General features: G+C 45.3%; 1 protein-coding gene across 7 annotated transcripts in view; it reads right to left on the bottom strand.

Annotated features, from left to right (window-relative positions):
- PKNOX2 (PBX/knotted 1 homeobox 2) overlaps positions 1-27,949 on the bottom strand; it is a 581,048-nt gene that overhangs the window by 510,886 nt on the left and 42,213 nt on the right. Inside the window, exon 1 of one of the 7 annotated variants that reach the window (XM_063943770.1) lies at positions 15,997-16,014. The exons of the other annotated variants lie outside the window; for them this stretch is intronic. The gene's annotated coding sequence lies outside the window, so the exon portion shown is untranslated. Of the gene's footprint in view, positions 1-15,996; positions 16,015-27,949 lie in introns of those variants that run through there. 7 annotated transcript variants of the gene reach the window in all.

Genomic DNA, 27,949 nt, shown 5'->3' with positions numbered 1-27,949 from the left:
ATTATCGTAGTCGACACTGGAGTCAAACTCCGTGTCGATATCAGTGTGTATTATTTTGGATAGTGATCATTGTGAGACTCTGAAGGTCTCTGCGACATAGGGACAGACATGGGTAGATTTCCTGTCTGTTCTCTTATCTTTTGAGCAATAAATTCACCTCAGCACTTACACATATCCAAACAGGTGTCGGCGTTGTCGACGGAGACACCCTCTCACACACATATTTTCTCTATCTCCTCCTTAGGGGAGCCTTTTACCTCAGACATGTCGACACACGCGTACCGACACACCACACACACAGGGGATGCTCTATTTGAAGACAGTTCCCCCACAAGGCCCTTTGGAGAGACAGAGAGAGAGTATGCCAGCACACACCCCAGCGCTATATAACCCAGGGATTACACTACAACTCAGTGTTTACCCAGTAGCTGCTGTATATACAAATTTGCGCCTAAATTTATGTGCCCCCCCCCCTCTTTTCACCCTTTGTGTATCTGGATACTGCAGGGGAGAGCCTGGGGAGCTTCTTTCCAGCGGAGCTGTGAATAGAAAATGGCGCTGGTGTGCTGAGGAAGAAGGCCCCGCCCTCTCAGCAGCGGGCTTCTGTCCCGCTTTCTGTGTGAAAAAATGGCGGGGATTTTTACATATATACAGTGCCAGACTGTATATATGTATTTTTATTGCCAAAAGGTACTGCCATTGCTGCCTAGGGCGCCCCCCCCCCCAGCGCCCTGCACCCTACAGTGACCGGAGTGTGTAAGTGTGCTGGGAGCAATGGCGCACAGCTGCGGTGCTGTGCGCTACCTTAAATGAAGACAGGAATCTTCTGCCGCCGATTTCGTTGTCTTCAAGCTTCTGTTCTTCTGGCTCTGCGAGGGGGACGGCGGCGCGGCTCCAGGAACGGACGATCGAGGACAGGTGCCTGTGTTCGAACCCTCTGGAGCTAATGGTGTCCAGTAGCCTAAGAAGCACAAGCTAGCTGCAAGCAGGTAGGTTTGCTTCTCTCCCCTTAGTCCCACGTAGCAGTGAGTCTGTTGCCAGCAGAAGCTCACTGAAAAATAAAAAACCTAACAAATACTTTCTTTTACTAGTAAGCTCAGGAGAGCCCACTAGGAGCACCCAGCTCTTGCCGGGCACAGATTCTAACTGAGGTCTGGAGGAGGGGCATAGAGGGAGGAGCCAGTGCACACCAGATAGTACCTAATCTTTTCTTTAGAGTGCCCAGTCTCCTGCTGAGCCCGTCTATTCCCATGGTCCTTACGGAGTGCTCAGCATCCACTAGGACGTCAGAGAAAATAATTTTCCTGCATAGCAAGCCTGCAGATTCTCACTATATGAAGCTACTACAAAACCATTGCAACTAGGCAGATCTATGTAGGGGTCCAGCCACACACTTCGTACAGGTAGATCTGCTCAGTCCCTCATAATGCTGATTATTTAGCTGACAATTAATTTGCAAGTGTCATATCCAGGATTAAACCCACAACCTATTTTCACTGGAAACATGCACCTTACTGACGGAGATATCTGCTTTTGCATAGGAAGTATGAGAATTCTAACTAAATGAAGTTACTTGTAATTGTCAGAGAAACAACATCATATAGTTAGAATTCTCATGCTTCCTTTATAGGTGCAAATATCAGTAAGGTGTCTGCTTCCAGTATATCTATAATAAAGAGGGTGTGATTTGTAAGGTGTAGTGACTAGTGGGGAAGTCGGCTACGGAAGAGTTACCGGCTGCTATCAATTCACTTAATTGATTAATGTCGCTGAACACACAGAACAGGAGGAGAGGTGCCCCCCTTCAAAGCAGGAGCCCGGCGGCAGCTGACTCCGTTGCCTCCCAGAGTTCTGCCTCTGATACAGGACACATCTGTATAATGACAGGGATTGCTGTCACACACACACACAGGGGTAAATTTACTAAGATTCGTATTTTCCCGTTTCAGGTCAAAGTTCAATCACGAATGACATCGAAAGTGTAAAACTGCAACTTTTTGAATTGATTACGACTAATTTACTAAGCTGTCGTATTCGGGTTTTTCTTTTGTTCCGATGTCGATGTCATTCGTGGTTTTTTTTCTATTTTTACGGCAGTGATTAGCAAAACACTGCCGACTTTTTTTACAATCAATCTCGGCCGGATCTGTGTGATCCGTGCTGGGGTTTATTTTTATTTTTTTTAAAAATTAAACACTGTAAAATAATAAAAAAAAATGCGTGGGGTCCCCCCTCCTAAGCATAACCAGCCTCGGGCTCTTTGAGCCGATCCTGGTTGCAAAAATATGGGGGAAAAAATGACAGGGGTTCCCCCATATTTAAGCAACCAGCATCGGGCTCTGCGCCTGGTCCTGGTCCCAAAAATACGGGGGACAAAAAGAGTAGGGGTCCCCCGTATTTTTAAAACCAGCACCGGGCTCCACTAGCTGGACAGATAATGCCACAGCCGGGGGTCACTTTTATATAGTGCCCTGCGGCCGTGGCATCAAAAATCCAACTAGTCACCCCTGGCCGGGGTGCCCTGGGGGAGTGGGGACCCCTTCAATCAAGGGGTCCCCCCCCCCAGCCACCCAAGGGCCAGGGGTGAAGCCCGAGGCTGTCCCCCCCCATCCAATGGGCTGCGGATGGGGAGGCTGATAGCCTTTGTTGTAAAAGGAAAGATATTGTTTTTAGTAGCAGTACTACAAGGCCCAGCAAGCCTCCCCCGCATGCTGGTACTTGGAGAACCACAAGTACCAGCATGCGACGGAAAAACGGGCCCGCTGGTACCTGTAGTACTACTACTAAAAAAATACCCAAAAAAAGACAAGACACACACACCGTGAAAGTATAATTTTATTACATACATACACACATACATACATACTTACCTTAAGTTCCCACGCAGGTCGGTCCTCTTCTCCAGTAGAATCCAAGGGGTACCTGTTGAAGAAATTATACTCACGAGATCCAGGGGTCCAGGCTCCTCGGGAAATCCAGGGGTAATCCACGTACTTGAAAAAAAAAAAAAAAAACGGTGTCCCGACCACGAACTGAAAGGGGACCCATGTTTGCACATGGGTCACCTTTCCACGAATGCCAGAAACCCACTTTGACTTCTGTCTAAGTGGGTTTCTTCAGCCAATCAGGGAGCGCCACGTTGTAGCACTCTCCTGATCAGCTGTGTGGTCCTGTCCTCACTGACAGGCAGCACACGGCAGTGTTACAATGTAGCGCCTATGCGCTACATTGTAACCAATGCTGGGAACTTTCTGCTCAGCGGTGACGTCACTTTAGGTCAACCGCAGGGCAGAAAGTTCCCATCATTGGTTACAATGTAGCGCATAGGCGCTACATTGTAACACTGCCGTGTGCTGCCTGTCAGCGAGGACAGGACCACACAGCTGATCAGGAGAGTGCTACAACGTGGCGCTCCCTGATTGGCTGAAGAAACCCACTTAGACAGAAGTCAAAGTGGGTTTCTGGCATTCGTGGAAAGGTGACCCATGTGCAAACATGGGTCCCCTTTCAGTTCGTGGTCGGGACACCGTTTTTTTTTTTTTTTCAAGTACGTGGATTACCCCTGGATTTCCCGAGGAGCCTGGACCCCTGGATCTCGTGAGTATAATTTCTTCAACAGGTACCCCTTGGATTCTACTGGAGAAGAGGACCGACCTGCGTGGGAACTTAAGGTAAGTATGTATGTATGTGTGTATGTATGTAATAAAATTATACTTTCACGGTGTGTGTGTCTTGTCTTTTTTTGGGTATTTTTTTAGTAGTAGTACTACAGGTACCAGCGGGCCCGTTTTTCCGTCGCATGCTGGTACTTGTGGTTCTCCAAGTACCAGCATGCGGGGGAGGCTTGCTGGGCCTTGTAGTACTGCTACTAAAAACAATATCTTTTCTTTTACAACAAAGGCTATCAGCCTCCCCATCCGCAGCCCATTGGATGGGGGGGGACAGCCTCGGGCTTCACCCCTGGCCCTTGGGTGGCTGGGGGGGGGGACCCCTTGATTGAAGGGGTCCCCACTCCCCCAGGGTACCCCGGCCAGGGGTGACTAGTTGGATTTTTGATGCCACGGCCGCAGGGCACTATATAAAAGTGACCCCCGGCTGTGGCATTATCTGTCCAGCTAGTGGAGCCCGGTGCTGGTTTTAAAAATACGGGGGACCCCTACTCTTTTTGTCCCCCGTATTTTTGGGACCAGGACCAGGCGCAGAGCCCGATGCTGGTTGCTTAAATATGGGGGAACCCCTGTCATTTTTTCCCCCATATTTTTGCAACCAGGATCGGCTCAAAGAGCCCGAGGCTGGTTATGTTTAGGAGGGGGGACCCCACGCAATTTTTTTTGAAAAAATAAGCACTTTCCCACCCCTTCCCACTGATATACATGCACGGATCTCATGGATCCGTGCATGCCTATCTAATCACGGGAAAAAAAATAAGGTCTGTTTTTTTTTAGCACTTTTTTACGAGTTGTAATTTTTCACGGCAGTGTTTGTTTTTTTTTTGCTTTGCACTTCTTAGTAAATGACCGAGATTCATACTTAAACAGCCGCGTTTTGACCGATGGTGTATTCATTCATAATTTTTTACTTGGACTTGCAAAAAATTACGAATGCCCTCATCTCTGCCGTGATTAGTGTTTAGTAAATTACCGAGATGACACTTTGATGAAAAAACGGCATCTCGGTCAAAATCGGGAGCTTAGTAAATTTCCCCCACAGATGGGAGAATACTGTCAGGCTAGAGAGTGTCAGAACCTGGAAACACAATGCAGTGAGAGAAAGGAGAAGACTGAAAGAACAGTCTAAATACAGGATTCACAATCTACAGATGTGTTCTAGCTCTTGGCACACCGTGTCCCCTGCCACTAAGCTGTGCCAAGCATCTTTCTAGCTCAAATAAATAAAACTGAGAGCGACAAAACTATATTGCTAGCGTACAGCGATCACTGGGTGTGCATCTCTGTGCGGCAGTTTTAATCTGTAAAAAGGGCACCAATGTGAGCATCCACTTCTTTTCCTCAATAAAGATCTACTACTCCTCTCTGAGTATTTCAGGCGCTTCCGGTGTCTCGCACCATATGGCGGGCGGACAACCAGTAGGTGTGGACACATCTGTATAATGCAGGAGGCAAGCTGAAGGAGTGCTGGAGAACTAGTGTGATGTCTAATATTCTGGCGGTGAGACTGACAGAGTGGTAAATAGCCCGGGCTGTGGTGCCATCCTAACGTCATGTGTCACATTACTGCAGGTAACAAGCTGTATGGAGGAGACCAAGATGCCATCAAGAGGGGAAGGAACAAGCCTAGTGCCCACTCTAAGAAACAGGGCATGGTGCCAGCTTCTCAGAGGAAGGCAGCGTGACCAGAGCATGACAACTTCAAGGCAGAATACAGTGTTATCTCTGGGCTCTGGTAGACGGATTACACTGGTAGCTATTATATATGGGGTCATAGGATATCAACAGCTATAGACATCCTGCAGGAATAACTCGAGTTATGGTAGACTTACCATGGTTAACGCTGTTTCTCTGAGGTCCACAGTATCCACAGGATATACATTGGGGCTGTTAGTGGCGTTAGAGAATCGACACCAAATGGTTAATGCTTTTGGACTCCCAGGAAGTTCCAGTCCAGCCTCCTTATAACCCTGCCACCTGGCCCAGGAAGTGAGTTTGTCACAAAGCTTAAGGCAGGAGCAGAATTATATCAAGGACAAAAACCTATTCAGATGAGAAAAACATACACACACTTCCAAGCCAGAGGAAGGGAAATAATTAGTAAGTGTAAATATTCTCAAATCAAGTGTGTTAGAGTGGGTTCCCTGTGTATACTGTGGACCTCGGAGAAACAGAGATAACCATGGTAAGTCTGCCATAACTCTAGTTTTCTCCATCGGGGTCCACAGTAGATCCACAGGATATACATTGGGATGTCCCAAAGCAGTATTTAAGGGAGGCATCGCTCCTGATTTGACAGGAGAATCCCACGCCCAGACGCAGCATCCTGAGAGGCAAAGGTATCAAAGGCATAATGCCTGATAAACGTATTTATGGAAAACCATGTGGCTGCCTTACAGAGTTGCTCAGCTGAGGCACCACGATAGGCTGCCCACGAAGGACCTACTGAACAGGTAGAATAAGCAGAGATATTAATCGGGATGGAGAGATTGACTTGAGAATATGCTTCTGTGATAGTCATCCGAAGCCATCTAGCCAATGTTTGCTTATTGGCAGGCCATCCTCCATATAAAACAAAGAGTGTCTGTTCTTCTAATGGCACTGGTACGATCCACGTAGATCCTAAGAGCGTGAACTACGTCCAATGTTACATCTCCCACAGAAAGATCCGGCAATAGGAAGGTCGAAACTATTATTTCTTCATTAAGATGGAATTTTGAGCCCACCATAGGAAGATTTCCAGACTTGGTTCGGAGAACCACTCTGGATGGAATATCAGAAATGGAGGGAGACACGATAGTGCCACTAGATCTGATACTCTTCTAGCTGAAGCAATTGCCAGTATAAAGATAACTTTTGCTGTCAACCATTTGAGGTCCACCTTTTTCAAACGTTCAAATGGAGCACCCTGTAGTGCTTTGAGGACTATTCCCAGGTCCTAAGGAGCAGTTGGAGGTACAAATGGAGGCTGAATGTGAAGCATTACCTGGAAAAAAAAAGTGTGAACATTGTGTAGATTTGCAATCTTCCTTTGGAAACATATGGTCAATGCTGACACTTGTACTTTCTGGGAAGTTAGGCGGAGACCTCGGTCCATTCCAGCTTGAAGGAATGCTAAGACTCTTGAAACGCTGAAAGACCTTCGGTCATACTTTCTAATGGAACATCATTGAAAATAAGCATGCCATATTCGGTAATAGATGCGAGCTGAGGATGGTTTCCTTGCTTTAAGCATTGTTTGAATTACCGTCTGTGAAAAACCTTTAGCTTTTATCGTCTACAGTGGTTACCGCCTGTGAAAAACCTTTAGCTTTTACTGTCTACAGTGTCCGGCTCCTACCGCACCAAACAAAAAACTGACTTCTGGGCCAGGAGGAGGGGTTATAAGGAGGCTGGACCGGAGCTTCCTGAGAGTCCATAAGCTTTAACCGTTTGATGCCACTAACAACCCCAATGTATATCCTGTGGATCTACTAAGGACTCCGATGGAGAAACAACAGGATTTTTAAGAAGAGTACTTGCTCAATAGTAGTTCTTAAAACTGTTACACATCATTACTATCATACAGCCCACCAATAACCTTTTGCAATCTGATGGACTATTATGCAATAGGTTGAACCTATCCTTGTGTATCAATGCCTATTTCAATATAGATTGTAAGCTTGCGAGCAGGGCCTTCCTACCTCTATCTCAGTCTGTTATTACCCAGTTTTGTTGTATCACTGTTGTTTTCCAATTTTAAAGTGCAACAGAATTTGCTGTGCTATATAAGAAACTATTAATAAATAATAATAAATAATTGAGAGGTAGCAACGGTATACACACATATGGAATACGTACATGCTCCCTTTGCTGTATGTAGAGCCATAAGCAGCTTGCACATATACCATACATACTGGACCCATCCTAGCGGCTTATGTGATCAGGGTAGCCAATCAGGAGAGGGCGAAACTACACTGAACCAATCAGAACTAGATCTTACTGGACCAATGGACAAGGAATTTGCACTCACGCAGTGCATTTCTCTCCTGGAGAGTCAGGTTTGGCATCAGGGAATAATGGGGCAGATGTATTAACCTGGAGAAGGCATAAAGAAGTGATAAACCAGTGATATGTGTAAGGTGAAAAAGGCACCAGCCAATCAGTTTCAATATGTAAATTAATTGTTAGGATCTGATTGGCTGGTGCCTTTATCACCTTACACATATCACTGGTTTATCACTTCCTTATGCCTTCTCCAGGTTAATACATCTGCCCCAATGTGCAAAGTTCATCAACGTGATAGCTTCCTCAACTAGCCATAAGGCCTACAATAAGGCACTCTGAGATTGATTGATGACCTTTTCAGGAAAATAATGCATTTGTCAATATAATTCCTACCCCCTTCCCGGGCTCAAACCAGATGCTTACTCAATATGAAAAAATTAACAAATATATTACTTTCTACATTCTATCAGATCTCCATGTGACTATTATTTTAAATAACAGTAATAGAAGTTATATTTTAATATAATTAATTGTACGCCAAGCCTTCGGTGCACTTCCTTAAAAACTCTTCCCCTTTTTTGTGCATATTTATGTTGTATCTTTTAGAAGAATGGGAGCAGCACATCCCAGGAATGCTAAATAAGTACTGTATATTGGTTATAATAAGATTTTACTCACCGGTAAATCTATTTCTCGTAGTCCGTAGTGGATGCTGGGAACTCCGTAAGGACCATGGGGAATAGCGGCTCCGCAGGAGACTGGGCACAACTAAAAGAAAGCTTTTAGACTACCTGGTGTGCACTGGCTCCTCCCACTATGACCCTCCTCCAAGCCTCAGTTAGGATACTGTGCCCGGAAGAGCTGACACAATAAGGAAGGATTTTGAATCCCGGGTAAGACTCATACCAGCCACACCAATCACACCGTATAACTTGTGATACTATACCCAGTTAACAGTATGAAATATAACTGAGCCTCTCAACAGATGGCTCAACAATAACCCTTAGTTAGGCAATAACTACATACAAGTATTGCAGACAATCCGCACTTGGGATGGGCGCCCAGCATCCACTACGGACTACGAGAAATAGATTTACCGGTGAGTAAAATCTAATTTTCTCTGACGTCCTAGTGGATGCTGGGAACTCCGTAAGGACCATGGGGATTATACCAAAGCTCCCAAACGGGCGGGAGAGTGCGGATGACTCTGCAGCACCGAATGAGAGAACTCAAGGTCCTCCTCAGCCAGGGTATCAAATTTGTAGAATTTTGCAAACGTGTTTGCCCCTGACCAAGTTACAGCTCGGCAAAGTTGTAAAGCCGAGACCCCTCGGGCAGCCGCCCAAGATGAGCCCACTTTCCTCGTGGAATGGGCTTTTACTGATTTAGGATGCGGCAATCCAGCCGCAGAATGCTCCAGCTGAATTGTGCTACAAATTCAGCGAGCAATAGTCTGCTTAGAAGCAGGAGCACCTATTTTGTTGGGTGCCTACAGGATAAAAAGCGAGTCAATTTTCCTGACTCCAGCCGTCCTGGAAATATACATTTTTAAGGCCCTGACTACGTCCAGTAACTTGGAATCTTCCAAGTCCCTAGTAGCCATAGGCACTACAATAGGTTGGTTCAAGTGAAAATCTGATACCACCTTAGGGAGAAACTGGGGACGAGTCCTCAATTCTGCCCTATCCATATGGAAAATCAGATAAGGGCTTTTACATGACAAAGCCGCCAATTCTGACACACGCCTGGCTGAAGCCAAGGCCAATAACATGACCACTTTCCACGTGAGATATTTCAAATCCACAGTTTTAAGTGGCTCAAACCAATGTGATTTTAGGAAACTCAACACCACGTTGAGATCCCAAGGTGCCACAGGAGGCACAAAAGGGGGCTGAATATGTAGCACTCCCTTTACAAATGTCTGCACTCCAGGCAGTGAAGCCAGTTCTTTCTGGAAGAAAATCGACAGAGCCGAAATCTGGACCTTAATGGAACCCAAGTTTAGGCCCATAGTCACTCCTGACTGTAGGAAGTGCAGAAAACGACCCAGCTGAAATTCCTCTGTTGGGGCCTTCCTGGCCTCACACCACGCAACATATTTTCGCCAAATACGGTGATAATGGTTTGCGGTTACTTCTTTCCTGGCTTTTATCAGCGTAGGAATGACTTCCTCCGGAATGCCCTTTTCCTTTAAAATCCGGAATTCAACCGCCATGCCGTCAAACGCAGCCGCGGTAAGTCTTGGAACGGACAGGGCCCCTGCTGTAGCAGATCCTGTCTGAGCGGTAGAGGCCATGGGTCCTCTGATATCATTTCTTGAAGTTCTGGGTACCAAGCTCTTCTTGGCCCATCCGGAACCACGAGTATCGTTCTTACTCCTCGTTTTCTTATTATTCTCAGTACCTTTGGTATGAGAGGCAGAGGAGGGAATACATAAACCGACTGGTACACCCACGGTGTCACTAGAGCGTCCACAGCTATCGCCTGAGGGTCCCTTGACCTGGCGCAATATCTAGTTTTTTGTTTAGGCGGGACGCCATCATGTCCACCTGTGGCCTTTCCCAACAGTTTACCAACAGTTGGAAGACTTCTGGATGAAGTCCCCACTCTCCCGGGTGTAGGTCGTGTCTGCTGAGGAAGTCTGCTTCCCAGTTGACCACTCCCGGAATGAACACTGCTGACAGTGCTAAGACGTGATTTTCCGCCCATCGGAGAATCCTTGTGGCTTCTGCCATCGCCATCCTGCTTCTTGTGCCGCCCTGTCGGTTTACATGGGCGACTGCCGTGATGTTGTCTGATTGGATCAGTACCGGCTGGTTTTGAAGCAGAGGCCTTGCCAGACTTAGGGCATTGTAAATGGCCCTCAGTTCCAGAATATTTATGTGTAGGGACGACTCCTGACTTGACCAAAGTCCTTGGAAATTTCTTCCCTGTGTGACTGCCCCCAAGCCTCGAAGGCTGGCATCCGTGGTTACCAGGACCCAGTCCTGTATGCCGAATCTGCGGCCCTCTTGAAGATGAGCACTCTGCAGCCACCACAGTAGAGATACCCTGGTCCTTGGAGACAGGGTTATCAGCCGATGCATCTGAAGATGCGATCCCGACCACTTGTCCAAGAGGTTCCACTGAAAGGTTCTTGCATGGAACCTGCCGAATGGAATTCTGCTTCGTAAGAAGCTATCATTTTTCCCAGGACTCGTGTGCAGTGATGCACCGATACCTGTTTTGGTTTCAGGAGGTCTCTGACTAGAGATGACAGCTCCTTGGCTTTCTCCTGCGGGAGAAATACTTTTTTCTGTTCTGTGTCCAGAACCATCCCCAGGAACAGTAGGCGTGTGGTAGGAACCAGCTGTGACTTTGGAATGTATAGTATCCATCCGTGCTGTTGTAGCACTTCCCGAGATAGTGCTACTCCGACCAACAACTGCTCCTTGGACCTCGCCTTTATAAGGAGATCGTCCAAGTACGGGATAATTAAAACTCCCTTTTTTCGAAGGAGTATCATCATTTCTGCCATTACCTTGGTAAAGACCCTCGGTGCCGTGGACAGTCCAAACGGCAGTGTTTGGAATTGGTAATGGCAATCCTGTACCACAAATCTGAGGTACTCCTGGTGAGGATGGTAAATGGGGACATGTAGGTAAGCATCCTTGATGTCCAGGGATACCATGTAATCCCCCTCCTCCAGGCTTGCAATAACCGCCCTGAGCGATTCCATCTTGAACTTGAATTTTTTTATGTATGTGTTCAAGGATTTCAAATTTAACATGGGTCTCACCGAACCGTCCGGTTTCGGTACCACAAACAGTGTGGAATAGTAACCCCGTTCTTGTTGAAGTAGGGGCACCTTGACTATCACCTGCTGGGAATACAGCTTGTGAATTGCCTCTAGCACAGCCTCCCTGCCTGAGGGAGTTGTCGGCAAGGCAGATTTGAGGAAACTGCGGGGGGGAGATGCCTCGAATTCCAGCTTGTACCCCTGAGATACTACTTGAAGGATCCAGGGATCCACCTGTGAGCGAGCCCACTGATCGCTGAAATTTTTGAGGCGGCCCCCCACCGTAACTGGCTACGCCTGTGGAGCTCCCGCGTCATGCGGTGGACTCAGAGGAAGCGGGGGAAGAATTTTGATTCTGGGAACTGGCTGACTGGTGCAGCTTTTTCCCTCTTCCCTCGTCTCTGTGTAGAAAGGAAGCGCCTTTGACCCGCTTGCTTTTCTGAAGCCGAAAGGACTGTACCTGATAATACAGTGCTTTCTTAGGCTGTGAGGAAACCTGAGGTAAAAATTTTTATTCCCAGCTGTTGCTGTGGATACGAGGTCCCAGAGACCATCCCCAAACAATTCCTCACCCTTATAAGGCTCTATGTGCCTTTTAAAGTCAGCATCACCTGTCCAGTGTCGGGTCTCTAATCCCCTCCTGACAGAATGGACATTGCATTAATTCTGGATGCCAGCCGGCAAAATATCCCTCTGTGCATCCCTCATATATAAGACGACGTCTTTAATATGCTCTTATGTTCGCAAAATAGTATCCCTGTTTGACAGGGTCACAGACCACGCTGCAGCAGCACTATCTGCAGGTCTCAGTCTAGTACCTGAGTGTGTAAATACAGACTTCAGGATAGCCTCCTGCTTTTTATCAGCAGGTACCTTCAAAGTGGCCGTATCCTAAGACGGCAGTGCCACCTTTTTTGACAAACGTGTGAGCGCCTTATCCACCCTAGGGGATATCTCCCAGCGTAACTTATCCTCTGGCGGGAAAGGGTACGCCATCAGTAACTTTTTAGAAATTACCAGTTTCTTATCGGGGGAACCCACGCTTTTTCACACTTCATTCACTCATTTGATGGGGGAACAAAACACTGCCTGCTTTTTCTCCCCACACATAAAACCCTTTTTTAGTGGTACTTGGGTTAATGTCAGAAATGTGTAACACATTTTTTATTGCCGGGATCATGTAACGGATGTTCCTAGTGGATTGTGTATATGTCTCAACCTCGTCGACACTGGAGTCAGACTCCGTGTCGACATCTGTGTCTGCCATCTGAGGGAGCGGGCGTTTTTGAGCCCCTGATGGCCTTTGAGATGCCTGGGCAGGCGCGGCTGAGAAGCCGGCTGTCCCACAGCTGTTACGTCATCCAGCCTTTTATGTAAGGAGTTGACACTGTCGGTTTATACCTTCCACCTATCCATCTACTCTGGTGTCGGCCCAACAGGGGGCGACATCACATTTATCGGCATCTGCTCTGCCACCACATAAGCCTCCTCATCAAACGTGTCGACACAGCCGTACCGACACACCGCACACACACAGGGAATGCTCTGACTGAGGACAGGACCCCACACAGCCCTTTGGGGAGACAGAGAGAGAGTATGCCAGCACACACCAGAGCGCTATATAATTTAGGGATTAACACTATATTGAGTGAATTTTTCCCAAAGGCTGCTTGTATATACAATATTGCGCCTAAATTTAGTGTCCCCCCTCTCTTTTTAACCCTTTGAGCCTGCAAACTACAGGGGAGAGCCTGGGGAGCTGTCTTCCAGCTGCACTGTGAAGAGAAAATGGCGCCAGTGTGCTGAGGGAGATAGCTCCGCCCCTTTTTCGCGGACTTTTCTCCCGCTTTTTTATGGATTCTGGCGGGGATATTTATCACATATATAGCCTCTGGGGCTATATATTGTGATATATTTGCCAGCCAAGGTGTTTTTATTGCTGCTCAGGGCGCCCCCCCCAGCGCCCTGCACCCTCAGTGACCGGAGTGTGAGGTGTGTATGAGGAGCAATGGCGCACAGCTGCAGTGCTGTGCGCTACCTTGGTGAAGACTGATGTCTTCTGCCGCCGATTTTCCGGACCTCTTCTTGCTTCTGGCTCTGTAAGGGGGACGGCGGCGCGGCTCCGGGAACGAACACCAAGGCCAGTTCCATGCGGTCGATCCCTCTGGAGCTAATGGTGTCCAGTAGCCTAAGAAGCCCAAGCTAGCTGCAAGCAGGTAGGTTCGCTTCTTCTCCCCTTAGTCCCTCGATGCAGTGAGCCTGTGTCCAGCAGGTCTCACTGTAAAATAAAAAACCTAAAATAAACTTTCTTTCTAGGAGTTCAGGAGAGCCCCTAGTGTGCATCCAGCTCGGCCGGGCACAGAAATCCAACTGAGGCTTGGAGGAGGGTCATAGTGGGAGGAGCCAGTGCACACCAGGTAGTCTAATAGCTTTCTTTTAGTTGTGCCCAGTCTCCTGCGGAGCCGCTATTCCCCATGGTCCTTACGGAGTTCCCAGCATCCACTAGGACGTCAGAGAAAAGTAAATTATCTGGATAAGGAAGGGAATCCAGTAAGGGAAGATTATCTAGATTTTCATAGTTTACTCAATATGTGCTGTACACAGTGCAGCAGAATTACTCAAAAGCGAGAGAGAGAGTTCGGAGGAGAAGAGAGAGCTTGGAGGAGAAGAGGGTGAGAGAGCTTGGAGTAAAACAGAGAGAGTTTGGAGGAGAAGAGAGAGAGAGATTGGAGGAGAAGAGAAAGAGGATGGACGAGAGAAAGAGAGCTTGGAGAGAGAGACAGTTTGAAGGAGAAGAGAGACAGTTTTTAGAAGAGACAGTTTGTAGAAGAAGAGAGACAGTTTCAAGGAGAAGAAGAGAGAGAGCGATCATGGAGGAAAAGAAAGAGCTTGGAGAGGAAAGAGCTTGGAGGAGGAGAAGAGATAGAAATCTTGGAGGAAGAGTGCTTGGAGAAGACAGAGTGGTATAGAAGTGAAATTATTTAAACAGGTGGGTTCTTCCACACCAAATCAACACAAACTGACCGTTTCAGATAGTAATGAAACTTGGTATAATAAATACTGCCATGGGTGTATAGAAAACCCCCAAATCTCAGGCTGATATGAAAAAATTCCCAAAGTTTTTTGGGGGGGATTATGATGGGATCACATGCTAGAAGAGCTTTAATTTTTGAGTGATTCATGAAAATTGTTTATAAAAATTAACAAAACAATATTTGTTGAAGTTATACGCCTTTAAAGCTGCAATTTTTGAATGAAATATTTGCTATTAACATTTTTTTTTATTGCACTTGCAGCTCACCTAATTAAGCTACAGACATGGGCAAGGTCTCGTTTTAAACCGCTTTTTATGGTCTTTCATATGATATATAACACAGCAGTATGTTTCCATAAAAATGAAAAATAAATTTTTTTTCAAAAACAACATTTTTGGTTTTCTTAAAAAGCCAATATCCTACATTTAAAAAAAAAAAAAAAAGAAATCTAAAAAATTGTTCATACTGTTGTTAAGAGATTCCCAAAGTTTTATTTTGTGATCATGATGAGATCATATGCTAGAAATTTAAAAATCAACAAACAATATTTTTCCCAGCTCACTACATTAGAGGAATGCACGTTCCTCTTCAGTAGTACTTGGGGACGAGATTCTACAGACTGCTCCCACTTCTGTGCAGGTGCACGAACGTAAGTGGCAAGATACTCCAAGTGGAAAGACACTTCAGTTGTGTTGAATAGGCCCGGCTTTTACATTTCCAAGGACAACTACAAGTGGTGCAGGGACAGGATTGGGTGGACTTTAAACAGTGAAGAAAAACCCCTTACCCACTAATTTAAGTCCACCCAAACCTAAGTTGTCCTTGCATCATTTGTGTCACATTTGAATAAGCGGAGTGTTTAATTACAGTGGAGTATCAGACTGGGAGAATGGGTGCTGGAATCAGGAAGGAACAACAACTTGGAGAACGGGTGCTGGGAGGGAGAGACGCAGCAGACTGGGAGCAACACTGTACTCGCTAGAGGAAGCCTCAGTCACTTGGCTATAATTGGACCAGTGCTAAAGCTACTGCACAATTCTCCCATTTGTGGGGTATTACAAGGGAAAACCAAAACCTGAGCATCTTAGCTATGCTGTTATTTCAGACTGTCCGGAACACAGCACAGCGACCGTCTACTGCTTCCAGAGGAAACTCAAACTTCTTGAAGAAATAATTAAAAATGACCAAAAATGATTTTCTACTTCTCTTATGGGTCTACCTGACACAGTTTAAAAACATGAAAGACGTTGCCAACTTATTCTCTCATAAAGATGATTTTGGTATAGAAGCAGAGCTGCAGTTTCTGCGACTCCTCCTGGCAAAGGGCCTTGCGATAGTGTAGGTGGCACAGGAAGAGGTTAGTATTCTGAGCAAGCCTGCAACGCCCATATGATAATCAGATTCTTACACAACTACTTGTTCACTGGGCAGAGGAAAACATTTCAGGAATACATGTTACTTAATCAACACAAGAACATATCACCCTATTCAACACAATTAAAGTGTCTTTCCACATGGAGTATCTCACCACTCAGCTTTGTGCGCTTGCGCAGAAGTAGAATCTCGTCCCCAAACACACCTGAAGAGGAACGTGCATTCCTGTAATGTAGTGAACTGGAAAAAAAATAGTTTTGTTAATTAAAAAAAAAAAACAATTTCCAGCAGGTGTGACAAAACCAGGTTGGGGTAATGGATTCTCGATACTGTGGGCTAAATCTTTTATAACATACAGTACCTGGTGGTTAAAATTCCCAAATATCCCTCTGAATTATATCGAATAAATGTTACGGAGGCACTCCGATCTATAAGATCTGAACTGGAGGGTTGGAATCATTTATTATTGTCTTATATAGGAAGAATCAGCTTAATTAAAATGTGCCCTTTTCCCAGATTACTTTATATACTGCAATCTCTGGAGGTGTTGGTCATTAATGAGGATTTGTCTACTCTTAGGGGGTCATTCCGACCCGATCGCTCACTGCAGTGTATCGCAGTGCAGCAAACAGGTCGGAACTGCGCATGCCAGCCATCGTTGCCTAGCGATCGCCTCTGAGGGGGCTGGACAGCGGCGTTTGCCCGCCGTTTAAATTAAATGGTGGTCTCAATTTCCCAAATGTACAACTTTACAATCACACTGCGTTACTGAGGTTTCTACAGGATAGGCTTAATGACACAGATATTTATACTGATAAACGATTGGATGCTCAATTTCTTGAGAGGGGGAACCTAGTGACATTTTTACATGAACAGGAAGCAGATATAGAACAAGGCCTGCAACATTATACTGGTTCAGTTCTTAGAGCATTATCGAAGTCCGATTTGGATAACCCATTAGATTGTATGCTAAGAAAGCCTACAGGTTCCAAAACAGCTACGCCCATGCATTATAGATTTTTAACCACACCCATGGATCACTCTGAGGTTCGTACGGGCATGAAAAATTTGTTAATCGATTTTTCCTCGCTCACTTGTGAAATATTACTGAAGAGTCTGGTAGTATCCTGCAAATTGTTTCTAAATATTACGCATAGGGCGTATTTTTCCCCGAAAAGCCAGTATTTGGCAGGAATGACTGACTCCAACAATTCTTTGAAATGTCGAATGTGACATGCGAATTTAGTACACTGTTTCTGGAAATGCCCGCTGATCCGTCAGGATTTGGTTACTGGTACGGCAATATGCCATGGAATTTTTGGTTAACTATCTTCCTTTCACGGCAGTGTGGGCGGTTTTTAGGATAGTACCTAATGGTCAAAGAATCAGAAAAGGTTGTAAAAAACTATTGATGACTATTAGTGCGGGTGCACGGAAGTCTGTACTACAAACGTGGATTTCACCAGGCCCTCTCACTCGGACACTGTTTCAGAGAACGTTACATCATGTATTTACAATGGATTTTGTAGAAACCAAACTGAGCAGAGACACTTTGGTAGGCAACGTCTATGACTGCTGGGAAAGTTATATAGCTAACCTATCCATTGATTCCCAGAACAGAATTAAGTCTGCATTGCATAACACTGAATGGTATTATGAATGCCAAATTGCTTTCTCACAAATATTTAAAATGCCCGCTCTAATATATACTTTAAACGCCTGCACATCTTATTACCATATCCCATGAATGTGCACTATACATCGCAAAACACTGCATCCCATAAGAGAAAACAATACACCCACACATTATCTGAGTTCCAAAGCTCATTGATGTATATATTTGTTATTAAAAGGATATGTATTCAATATATATTACAAAGTACAGTATACCTATAGTTACATGGTTACACTCACACAGTAAGCAGTTAAAACATATAGTTACATACAGTTACATGGCATTACATACAGTTTGTTACAGGCCAGCGATACAATTACCATTCCCTCCAATGCATCTTATGTCTCTCTCTCTTTGTAAATAAATACAGGAACTGATCTGGCAGCAAGTCCATCATCCTCTGAGACCAAAAAACCACTAAGCTCCTGTGTGATCAATGTGTTATCTAGTTTCTGGGGGAGGGGTTCACGATGAGTCACTAGTTTCTTTGTATATGCTGAACAGGTTCAGCCTTGGGGACGTCCAAAGGGGCTGGCCTGAGCTTCCTGTTTGGAATATCTATTGTTCTAATAAAAGTGATTTTTAGCTTTCATACATTCAATCATAACTATCTGTCACAATGTCCTACAACTTAATAACAAGTATCAAATGAATCTACACATCAATCTGGTTGCTTCAATAGTAAACATGACCGGTCTATCTTGTTTCGTTCAAATAATACACATACATGACACCACTTCATTACATATAATTTTAAATCACCATGATGTCCGGCGCTTGATATTATTATAATTATGTACTGTATGAAATAAGTGTCGAATCCATCTCTGTGGCATGTCTGTGTAAATGCGTGTGTTACCATATATTGCTGTGCTCGCTGCGCGTATTTGCAAGTATAGCGACTTATATGTGTGTAGTTTGTATGTTCTCTTTATGTAATATTTTTGACTTCGACAGTATGAAACACGGGTGTGTTTTTGGGGGACCCTCCTATTCCGTAAATAACCATGGAAATAGTTTTTGTTGGCTCAACAGTAGACAGATGGGCCCTGGATTCTAGCCCTCCCGCGTGGGTGTGGTATGGAAGGTAGATAGTAACTAGGTCGACCACTATTGGTCGACAGTAGCTATGTCGACAGGATCTCTAGGTCGACCCTTTAGGTAGGCATGGTCTAGGTCGACAGGTCAAAAGGTCGACATGAGTTTTTTTATTTATTTTTTTGTGTCGTTTTCTTCGTAGAGTGACCGGGAACCCCAATTAGTGCACCGTGTCCCCTCACATGGCTCGCTTCGCTCGCCATGCTTCGGGCAAGGTGCCTCGCTCCGCTACCGCTTCGTTCAGCACAGGTTACCGTTCCACTCGTAGTCCACGTGGACCGTTAAGTATGAAAAGGTAAAAAAAAAGAAAGAAAAAAAAATGTGAAAAACTCATGTCGAATTTTTTGACCTGTCGACCTAGAACATGTCGACATAGTTACTGTCGACCAATAGTGGTCGACCTAGATAATGTCGACCTAGAGACCGGATCCACTTGCGCGCTACTGGGACAAATGACAGACATGTAATAATATGTTCCATTTTTTTTGTCATGTGTCTGTTATTCACTCTGCTCCATGACAAACATGAACAATTTATCGTTCATGTTTTGATACACGGTTTCTATTTGGAAATGTTCTTAATATTCGTATTGCATGACCCATATTGTTATGAGGATTATGTTGTGAAGTGACGCAAGATTAAATAAATATAAAAAATAAATAAATACATTTCCACGAATCACTCAAAAATAAAAGCTTTTCTAGCATGTGATCCCATCATGATACCAAAATAGAACTTTGGCAAATTTTGAACGACAGTATAAACAATTTTTGAGATTCCCCCCCCCCCCCCCCCCCAAAATTAAAAATGAATTAGCTTTTAAATTAAACATATTGCTGTGCCATATATCATATGAAAGCCCATAAAAATAACTTTAAAATGAGACCCTGCCCAACTCTCTAGCTGAATTAGGTGAGCTGCAAACGCAATTTCAAAAAAATGCTAATAGCTATTTTTTTGTTAAAAAAATGACAGCTTTAAAGGCATATAACTTCAAAACCAGTGTACTGTACGTATCAGCCTGAGATTTGGGGGTTTTCTATACACCCATGGCAGCATTGTAGCAAATTTCATTACAATCTGAAACTGTCCGTTTGAAACCTGTGTTAATTTGGTGTAGAATAACCCACCTATAAAGTGCGCTAAAGGGGAGGAGACACGGGCAATACACAGGAAGTTAGAAATCATGCAAAACTAAAAGTGACATCTTATATATAAAATTCATTAATCTGTTTGCTTGTCTGTCCGGGTATGCATTCGGACACCCCTGCACTGGTTGGGATGAAACCAAAGCAAGGTGGTCCAGTTGGATATTAGGGGGGTAAGGGTCCAGTCGGATTCCCTGTTGGTGTACGCTGAGCAGAACTTTGACCCAGTGATCCTGTTCTGAGTCTTCCACTGGATGGATTTGTATGAAAACTTCACAGAGTGGTGATATTGGATCTCTGAAGACATAATGGGAGGTTTGGGTCCTGGTTGGACCTCCTGATAGTGTTCACCAGGCAGAACTTTGACCAGATGAGCCTGTTCTGGGCCTTCTACTGGATGGATTTGGTTGAAAACTTTAGAGTGATTACATTGGGTCCAAGCAGGGGCGTAGGGAGGGTGGAACAAGTGGAGCTCGAGCTGCAGGCGCCGCTGGGGACAGAAGGCGTCGGCTCACTGCACAGCTGAGAGCCGGGATCTCGGGCAGGGGTAGGAGGAGATGACTAGAAGAGAGGGAAGGGGTGGCCACCACACTGCCTGCATGTTGCATATCACTGATTGCACAGTGCAGAGAGTCCAGTGCAGTGCAGTGTGGTGTGTTATTAGGGAAGTGTCACAACTGAGGGCTGGTGCTGACCAGGGGGAAGCCTCAGTTGTAGGGGCTGAGGTATATGTGTACCTGGGAGGCAGTACAGGGTTCTTGGACATGCAGGGAACATTTAGAACAAATGCCCGAAGGCGTGACCACGACAACAAGGGAAAGTTCAAAGGTTTTATTAAACACAGTTCAGAGGAATACTGATGACTTGGTACTGGTAATAGGAAACACAGTTCAGAGAAATACTTGGGATCTATGACGGAACACCGATGGTGACTTGGAATCGATGACGGAACACCGATGGTTACTTTGGGATCATTGGTAAGCTTTGAGTGAAGCTGGGGTTCGCAGATAGAAATGCACTATTGTACTTAGAAGCACAGGTGAAGCATAAAGTGATGCTGGGGATCGCTGGAGAGCTGTAGAAGAATCTGGAGAATGGCTGCTGGAAAGCCGGAGTTCAGACACAGGTGAATCAGGGTAGACTGTAGAGGGTTAATCACCAGGGAGTCAGGCTGTACTGCAGAGAAAGTCCATGGGAGAACTGCACACTGGAATCACTGAAGACAATTGAAGCACTGACATCTTTCCACCCCAGGAACAGGATATTTATACCTGCTGGGAAGCAGGGATTGGCTGGCTGATTAACCAGAGACCAGAGTGCAGCTGCTGTGTAATCAGGCTGAGAGCAGAGTGCAGCTGATAGGCTGAAAGGTAACATGCTGCGCCCATGGTAGCTTTTGGAGGGAAAGATTGTTTGTAACTTGAATGTGAGCTTTAACCATGAAGCTGCCAGAATCACAGTAAAGAGATTTGAGACAATGAGATGCAGCGTGCTGCACACAGACAGTGCAGATGGAATCCAGGCTTGGAACACTGGGACAGACTCAGGAGGCATTTGGAAGGTAAATACTGATAAGGAATTACCTAGATCACAGGTTCTCAAACTCGGTCCTCAGGACCCCACACAGTGCATGTTTTGCAGTTCTCCTCACAGAATCGCAAGTGAAATAGTTAGCTCCACCTGTGGATCTTTTAAAATGTGTCAGTGAGTAATTAATACACCTGTGCACCTGCTGGGTTACCTGCAAAACATGCACTGTGTGGGGTCCTGAGGACCGAGTTTGAGAACCTATGACCTAGATCGTGACAGGAAGAGAGCAGGTTTGAAGGCTTGTCAGAAGAACATTCCCGGCTGTCAGGGATCTGCATTCAGTGATCTGGAACATGCAGGCAGTGTGGTGGCCACCCCTTCCCTTTCCTCAGTCCTTTCCTTCTACCCACGGAGGTCCAGCCTGTCAATCACATAGAAGCTCCGCCCCTCCAGGCTGAAACGACGAGCTGCTCTGCTGCTGCCCTCTTGGTGAAAATTACTGTGTGTATGCTGTGTGTTTATGTCTGTGTATACTGTGTGTTTATGTGTATATGTCTGTGTTTGTGTGTAAATGTGTGTGTATATGTCTGTGTGCTAATGTGTATAAATGTATGTGTGTTTGTGTATATATATCTTTGTATACAGTATGTGTGAGTATATGTGTGTGTTTATGTATGTCTGTGTACATCTGTGTATTTGTGTTTATGTGTGTGTGTGTGTATATATCTGTGTATACTGTATTTGTGTGTATATGTATGTCTGTGCCTAAATGTGTGTGAATGTATGTATGTATGTATGTATGTATGTATGTATGTGTGGAGGTGGGTGGGGGTGCCATGACATGACATGACCCTGCTCCGGGTGTCATGTCTCCACGCTATGCCTCTGGGTCCAAGAAGACATACTAAAGGGTTGAGGTCCTGGTGGGACCTCCTGCTGGTGTACGCCAGAAAGAACTTTGACACAGGAAGTCTGGGTCTTCTGATAGATGGATTTGGAGGAAACTTTAAAGAACTGTACTAACTAACAGAAATAACCATAATTCAATGACCTGAAACTGACTGAAGTCACCATAAAATAACTCACAGAAATGGACAAACAATATTTTGTACCCAAAAGCCTCGGAATAACAACATTGATAACAAAAGAAAAACTTCAAACCCACCTCGCAATGTAAAAGTAATTACAAGACTGAACAGAAAGGAAAGCTGTGGATTAGGGCTACTGGTGACCCCCCCCCCCAAATAAATAAATAAATAAAATACAACAAAAACTACAACCACTGGGCAGCCACCTCACGGGTGTGTTGGAAGAGCTGCTAATTATTTTTTAAAATGTTGACCGTTGCATCCAACTCGTTGATAACTTAAGAATTTGATAATGTAAACCCGGGCAACGCCGGGTACTTCAGTTAGTACTGTACTAATTTAATTTTACGTTTCATTTATTCATAATATATAACACATATGACTAGTTTAGAACGAATTAACTAGTGATGGTCTGTGAATTACTTTATATTATTGTTAATAATGCAGCAGCATAGGGGCCCCCTGAAGAAAGCAGCTATTGGTAGGCACGGATAACACAGCACTTACTGAGTCCCTGCCAATCTGCCTATAATGTCCATTTCAACACGAAACTGTACAAATGACTGGAAAATATCCAAGCATTTTAAATGCATTTAAAATGCTTGTGAAAGATTTTCCGGTACACCTTGATCCAATAATATACATTTTACAGTCATCCAATTTGCTGAAATTCTATATATCCCTCTCTATCTCCAGAGCACAGTGAGAAGGTAGAACTTTGAACCAGACAAGAAATTGTCCGGAGGTATTAGGAACGCAGGGGTACTGTGGGACATCTATCTCCTGATCTCCTGCGTCTGGCAGGTGAACTCATAGCCGCTATTAAGCCATTACGGCTAAAATATGTAAAATGCCTATCTCCGTACTCCAGTGCGCTCCTAATGATATCACAGGCCATTGTTGGGACCCCCTGAGGTGGGCTAAGCGCATGGAAAGAAGGAAAATGGAACGTTATTAAAAACTGTACAATCTGCAAGTGAAAAAGGACGTGTGATAAGCTCCACTGTACAGACTTGGGAGAAACCACAGGTCTCAGCCATAAAGCCTCAACCAATAGTTCACTGGGACCCAACAAGTATAGGTCCATGCAAGTGAGTAAGAGCTGCGTCTTCTACACAACCCTCTGGTTACTAGAATAATGTTAAGCGTGACATACTATAAGGCAGTAAATAAAACAATACACTAAATGACCATGATTTGCTGGACCCTTAGGAGTGTGCTAGGGACACCTCACAGCGAAGAGGCAAAAATGGTCAACTCTTAGGGACCCAAAAGGTAAAGATGTGTGTCTTCCGCTTCTTGCTGGTGTAAATTCCTTCAGCAATTTTGAATGCCTCATTATAATGTCTCATGCTGATTATAAATACGGTAGTCAAATTCCAGGATACACCAGTGCACATCTGCTGACCGGTACAAATTAATATTAGAATGCTAAAGTCAACCAACAGACGAAACGCGTTGGGAGCTTATCGGGACACAGCAGCAAAGATCAGAGAAAGGGAATACCACCATGTTTGGCCCTACCGGCGTTCCCTGGTATAACAGTGATAATCTCTTCTCTTGCAGAAAGTGCATAGACAGCCGCAAACAGCGAGACACAAACTGGCCATCTAGCAGGAGGGTGTGGTTTAAAAGAGAGTCAATAGTAGACGCCACATGTTAGACAGTTTAAAGGTCAACAGGGTCAACAGGTCAACATGAAAATGGCCGACATAAAAAAGGTAGACGCCATATTAGATGCTGTTTCATAAATGTTATTTTTATTTTAAAACTTGAAGTCATACTTTAATTATTGATCTACATTTCACCTACACGTCAATTATGCACTATTTTTGCATGCATTTTTACTTTGCATAAACCCGGCATGCCGAATACCCAAAAACATAGGTGAACACAATGAGAAGGTGACAAATGCACCCTCACACGAAGACAGACAGGCAGGAGGTATGATGTGTTACTACTTGCAGAAGTTCCATCTCATTACAAGGACTGTACAGTGTCCAGCTGATACACATCATACAAGCCAGCCGGGAGTAAAGAATGATAATAAAAAAGAAAAAGAAAAATCTCATAGCAAAGCATAAAAACAGCATCTAAAAAATATGCAGCGCAAGAAAGCAAATTAGCATCCCCAGAATAGCAATTAGCCTGCAAACCAGTAAACAAAACACATATCCGCTCTCTCCCAGGGCCCCCAAATGCTTTTATGGTACACGGAAACCAAGCATGATTTCAATCACTTAACTCTAATATCGAGAATGGAGGTTGCTGCTCCTAACGAGTTTCTCTAAATATAACTCTGGAGCTGCAGAAGACTCTCTCAGCAGAAAATTCAGCACACAGCACCCAAGGAATACGGGGCCTGAATACGGGGTTTCATGTGGACACACATTAATGCCTTAATCTCTTTCCCTGCTTTCAAGTGACAGGAGATCAAGCACCGTCCTTATAGAAAGTACAACGCATTGGACACTGTATTCTGGCTTAATAATGTCACATACATGCAGCTTCATGCTGACAAGTTTAGGGCGATATTCAATTGGCCGTGAAAACGAGGCAATTTTTCATGACTGCATCGTCACATCTATCACACGAAAAGTTACACTTTTTGTGCGAAAAAAAGGAGATTTATGGTAGACTTACCATAGTTAAATCTCTTTCTGCGACGTACACTGGATTCCACAGGGAATACATTGGGGGTGTAGAGTTGGAACTTGATCCGAGGCACCAACAGGCTAAAGCTTTGGCTATTCCCAGGATGCACTGCACCGCCTCCTCTATAACCCCGCCTCCGGGCACTGGAGCTCAGTTTCGTTAATCAGTCCAATGCAGGAGCAGGTAAAAGAGACGGCAGCTGTTAGTCGCATAGAACCACATTCTCACAACAGGAGAAGGGACCAGCGGCTAATGCCATACAAACCCAAAGAAGCTAAGTGCGTCAGGGCGGGCGCCCTGTGGAACCCAGTGTACCTCGCAGAAAGAGATTTAACTATAGTAAGTCTACCATGAATCTCCTTTTCTGCAGTGGGGTACACTGGGATTCCACAGGGAATACATCGGGATGTCCTAAATCAGTTCCTAAAGAGAGGGGACGCCCAGTAGCGGGTACAAGAACCCAGCGTCCAAAGGAAGCATCCTGGGAGGCGGAAGTTTCAAAGGCATAGAACCTAATGAACGTGTTCACGGAGGACCAAGTAGCCGCCTTGCACAATTGTTCAGCGGACACGCCACGGCAGGACTCCCAAAATGGTCCAACAGATCGAGTAGAATGGGCTTTGATAGCAGCAGGAGCTGGGAGGCCAGCCTGCGCATAGGCTTGTGCAATCACCATTCTGATCCATCTGGCCAAGGTTTGCTTATTCGCAGGCCAGCCACATTTGTGAAAACCAAAAAGTATAAAAAGGGTCTCTGACCTCCGGTTAGAGGCAGTCCTCTCCACGTAGATACGGAGAGCTCGTACCACATTTATTTATTATTTATTTATTAACAGTTTCTTATATAGCGCAGCAAATTCCGTTGCGCTTTACAATTTGAAATAACAATAACAAACTGGGTGATAACAAACAGTCATAGAGGTAGGAAGGCCCTGCTCGCAAGCTTACAATCTATAGGGAAATAGGCATGTGTACACAAGGAAAGGTGCTATCTATTGCATAGAATGAGAAGACATGTGAGGATATGCGTGGACTGTACAGAGTGGATACAATTTGATAGGAAGTTTTATGAAAGTTATGTGGGCGGTTCTGGAATTTGATATGCATGCCTAAAGAGGTGAGTTTTCAGGGAACGCTGGAATGTTTGGAGACTAGAGGAGAGTCTTATTGTGCGTGGTAGGGCATTCCACAGAGTGGGTGCAGCCTGATGAAAGTCCTGCAATTGTGAGTGGGAGCGAGTAATGAGTGTGGATGAGATACCACATCCAAAGACCATTCTTTGGAAGACAAAGCAGAAGAGATAAAAGCCGGAACCACAATCTCTTGGTTAAGATGGAAAGAAGATACCACTTTAGGTAGATAACCAGGGCGAGTTAGAAGAACTGCCCGGTCATGGTGAAAAATCAAAAAGGGTGGACGACAGGAAAAAGCGCCTAAGTCCGACACCCTCCTAGCAGAGGCAATAGCCAGCAGAAACACAACCTTAAGGGTAAGGCATTTAAGGTCCACATACTCAAGAGGTTCAAATGGAGACTCTTGTAGGGCATTTAAGACAACAGACAGATCCCATGGAGCCACAGGAGGGACATAGGGAGACTGAATCCGTAAAACACCCTTAGTGAAAGTATGAACATCAGGAATAGACGTAATTTTTCTCTGAAACCACACCTGCAAGGCAGATATATGAACTTTGAGGGAGGCCAGACAAAGGCCTAAATCTAGGCCTTGTTGTAGAAAAGCCAAAAGCCTGGAAGTTCTGAACGAATAGGTATCATAAATCTTAACAGCACACCATGTGAAGTAAGAGCTCCTCCAGACCCTGTAATAAATCCGCGCAGAAGCCGGTTTGCGGGCCTTCAACAAAGTTTGAATAACCGACTCGGAGAATCCTTTGGCCCTCAGGAGTGAAGCTTCAAGAGCCACTCCATCAAAGCCAGTCTGGCCAGGTCCAGGTAGACACAAGGGCCCTGAACGAGGAGGTCTGGGCGTTGAGGCAGTAGAAGAGGACGCTCTATCGATAAACCCTGCAGGTCTGAGAACCAATGCCGTCTGGGCCACGCTGGACAGACTAGAATTAGTATTCCTCTTTCTTGCTTGAACTTCCGTAGTACCCTGGGCAGGAGTGACACTAAAGGGAACATGTAGGGCAGCCGAAAGTTCAATGGACTTGCCAGTGCATCCACGAATGATGCTTGAGTATACCTTGTCCTTGATCCGAAGACCGGAACCTTGTGATTGTGTCGAGACGCCATCAGGTCTACATCTGGTAGGCCCCACTTGTCCACTAGGAGTTGAAAGACTTCCGGATGAAGACTCCACTCTCCGGCGTGAACATCCTGACGACTGAGGAAATCCGCTTCCCAGTTGAGGACTCCGGGAATGAACACTGCCGATATGGCTGGCAGATGGCGTTCCGCCCAACGAAGGATTTTTGATACTTCCAGCATTGCCATGCAGCTTCGAGTGCCGGCTTGATGATTTATGTACGCCACTATGGTGGCGTTGTCTGATTGTACTTGAACAGACTTGTTCTGTACCAGAGGCAGGGCAAGCGTCAATGCATTGAACTCTGCCCGCAATTCCAGAATGTTTATCGGGAGGAGAGATTCCTCCCTGGTAAATCCAACCCTGGAGAGAGTGTTGCTCCAACACCACGCCCCAACCCTGCATGTCGAAAGCCGACACCATGAGGCCTAGTACGTGCATCACCGAGTGTATTGACACTCTTGGGCGAGAGAGGAAGTATCTGATCCTGTCCTGAAGTTTCAGGACTTTCTCTGGAGACAGAAACAATGTCTGGCTGTTGTGTCCAGCAGTGCCCCCAGGAGCACCATACCCCGATCAGGGACCAGCGAGGACTTTTTCCAGTTGATGAGCCACCCGTGGGCCTGTAGGAATTCGACCGTCAGTTCCA

Source organism: Pseudophryne corroboree, chromosome 10 (assembly GCF_028390025.1).
Source record: "Pseudophryne corroboree isolate aPseCor3 chromosome 10, aPseCor3.hap2, whole genome shotgun sequence".
NCBI lineage: Eukaryota > Metazoa > Chordata > Amphibia > Anura > Myobatrachidae > Pseudophryne > Pseudophryne corroboree.
This window is presented reverse-complemented; position numbering and strand designations above follow the sequence as displayed.